At 32.1% G+C, this 2,779-nt stretch overlaps 1 pseudogene; it reads left to right on the top strand.

Annotated features, from left to right (window-relative positions):
• Positions 1-1,572: 1,572 nt before the first annotated feature.
• LOC149156941 (isoleucine--tRNA ligase, cytoplasmic pseudogene) lies at positions 1,573-2,136 on the top strand (annotated as a pseudogene).
• Positions 2,137-2,779: the final 643 nt, after the last annotated feature.

Below are 2,779 nucleotides of genomic sequence, written 5' to 3'. Positions count from 1 at the left end.
TTCTAATAGTAACCTCTCTCTTTTAAGTATAATTCACGTTTTCCATTTCTAAAAAAAGATTCCGCTTTCAATTTTATTTATAATTTCCCCTTAGGTACTTCTAGAGAACTTCAAATATGTAGAGAAATTTTTCCCTTAAAATAGTTTGATTTTGTTTTAATTCGAATCCACTATTAATTTGAATTGGGAGCAAATATGTTTTTATTTTACTCTACTTTGGACAGTCTTGTCTTTTAAGTGCCATCACGTCCTTTAATTCAAAGACTGTTTTTCTTACAACTACACTTAGTTACGGTTTATTTGTTGGTGGTGCCCTAATTTCAACGCACTGTAGCTTAGTCGATTACCACACAGTGGTGACATGACTGATGTTTTCCAGTGAAAACAACACACAAGTGCAAAAATAGAGCAGTGTTTGAGGTAGGGAAGGCGATGACTTATAGCGGGTGGCCTATTACATGCAATAAGGCCTCTCTTTTTGGACCTTCACTCTTCCTATTATTGTTTTATAAAGCGTCTTTTTGATGGAATCAATTTTAACTAGGGTTTACTTTGTTACTAACCTATGTATCAAGTTCCCTTTTCTATAAAAATATGATTTTATGACTCATACATCTAAACTTAAACTATAGCCCTTTTAACATTTACCAAATTGTAGGATAATGTCCAATATTTTTAATATAAAACTTTAATTGACATAAATAATAATTTACTTAAAAAAATAAATTAGAAATTAGAGAAGTACGTAATGGAATTTTGACCAAAATTTGCTGATTTTTTTTGGCAAAATCTTAATTTTTATTGTTTTAAATTTTTTTGATTACATAGATGTATTCAACATATTAAAAAAACCATTAGGGCACTCCACTGTGGAGAGTTTAATACTCAAACTTGTGATTCCAAGAAATCCCTACGAGATTCTAGATAATTTAAACTGGAAAGTATACTAAAAATCCCTCCAAAATGTAGAACAAGCTTAAATAATAAAGTGGAGAAGAAAAACCTAAAACCCTATTGTGACTTAAAAAAATAAAAAAATAAAAAAAAAATAAAGATCAACAAAGAAAAATATATTTTTAAATTAAAATAGGAGAAAAAATTAATAAATGAAAATATTAAAATTCATAATGCCTTATTAAATAAAAAATAATTTCCTTAAAATATATACGTATTAAAATTTTAAAATAACAATTTACTAAATAAAAATAATTTAATTAAAAGTAAAAATATTTAAAAACTTGAATAACAAGTTATTAAATAAATAAAAAAACTAAAAAATGCAGAACAACCACGAATAAATAGGTTTAGAGAAGACAAAATAAAATAACCATTTATCAAATCAAAACAAAGGGGCAAAAAAGAATAAAAACGATTTACCAAATAAAAAAATAATAGAATATCGATTTATCAAATGTAAAGTTATTGGAACAAACATTTTACTTCTGCTCGACCTTCCGCCTCTCTGTATTCTCTGTGCGTTTCAAAGGAGAGACCATCGTATTATTATTTTCTATTATCCATCTGCTAGAGTTTCTCTTTGGTGGTTGTTAAACAAAACCTTAAACCAAAAACATGGAGGATGTCTGTGAAGGGAAAGATTTCAACTTCCCGAAGCACAAAGAGAAAATACTTGAAATGTGGGAGGCCATTGATGCCTTTCATACCCAGCTCAAGAAAACTGAAGGGAAACCTGAATACGTGTTCTACAATGGCCCTCCTTATGCGATCGGTCTGCCTCATTATGGTCACATTCTTGCCGGCACAATAAAGGACATAGTCACCCGCTACCAAACCGCAAGAGGGCATCAAGTGACCAGGAGGTTTGGATGGGATTGCCATGGCTTGCTCATGGAGTTCGAGATTGACACCAAACTAGGCATTAAGAGCAGAGACGATGTCCTAGCCATGGGCATTGACAAGTATAATGAAGAATGTCGGAGTATCGTGATGCGGTACAACAAGGAATGGGAGAAAATTATTACCAGGGTCGGTCGATGGATCGATTTGGAAAATGAATATAACACACTTGATCCGCAGTTCATGGAGATTGTGTGGTGGGTGTTCAAGCAACTTTGGAACAAGGATTTGGTATACCAAGGCTTCAAGGTAATCATAATTTGTGAATTACTATATTAAATTGGACGTTGTTTACATATATGATCATGTAAATCACAGGAAAAACTCTTTTATTTTCCTGGGCAAATGAAGGTTCTTTTTAGATTAATATCCTATGTCGAAGGAGAAATTACATATTAGCAAAATACAATAGTGGAATATAATTTCTAGTCCCCCTTTACTATCTAATGTAGTTGCTAATGATTTTGTCTATAAATGGATATAGAAGGATAACTCTGAAAGTTTTTAAGCTTATTTTGCTTATTGTCATATAAGCATGGTTATGTGATTGGTTATTGTCATGGTTATTTAATGTATTTACTTGTAACTGAAAGGATAATGGATGAATGACCTAATTGATATCAAAACCAAAGGAAGAGGGTGGTGATCCTTCTTTTCAAGTCTCATATGAGTTATCAGTCATTTATGCTCTGCCTTGTATTCATTTTCTGTAGATTGCATTTATGCCGAGTGTTTGAGAAAATGTGAGTCCCAGTTGGGGATGGCCAGGTGTAGTCCTAGAGTCAGTTTTTTATTCTAAGTCTTGTCATAATGTAATTTATGGATTCTGAAAGCTACAGGGGTTTTTGGGCAGTGACCTGGATTATGGGCTTAAAAAGTGGCACAAATCCCAAAGTCGCAAGCACAAGTTTGAGAAGGAAAG

This window comes from Pinus tabuliformis, chromosome 9 (assembly GCF_031772625.1).
Source record: "Pinus tabuliformis cultivar Carrire ecotype Pingquan chromosome 9, CPIR1, whole genome shotgun sequence".
Taxonomy (NCBI): Eukaryota; Viridiplantae; Streptophyta; class Pinopsida; order Pinales; family Pinaceae; genus Pinus; species Pinus tabuliformis.
The sequence above is the reverse complement of the archived record's forward strand: the minus strand, read 5'-3'. Positions and strand labels throughout refer to the sequence as shown.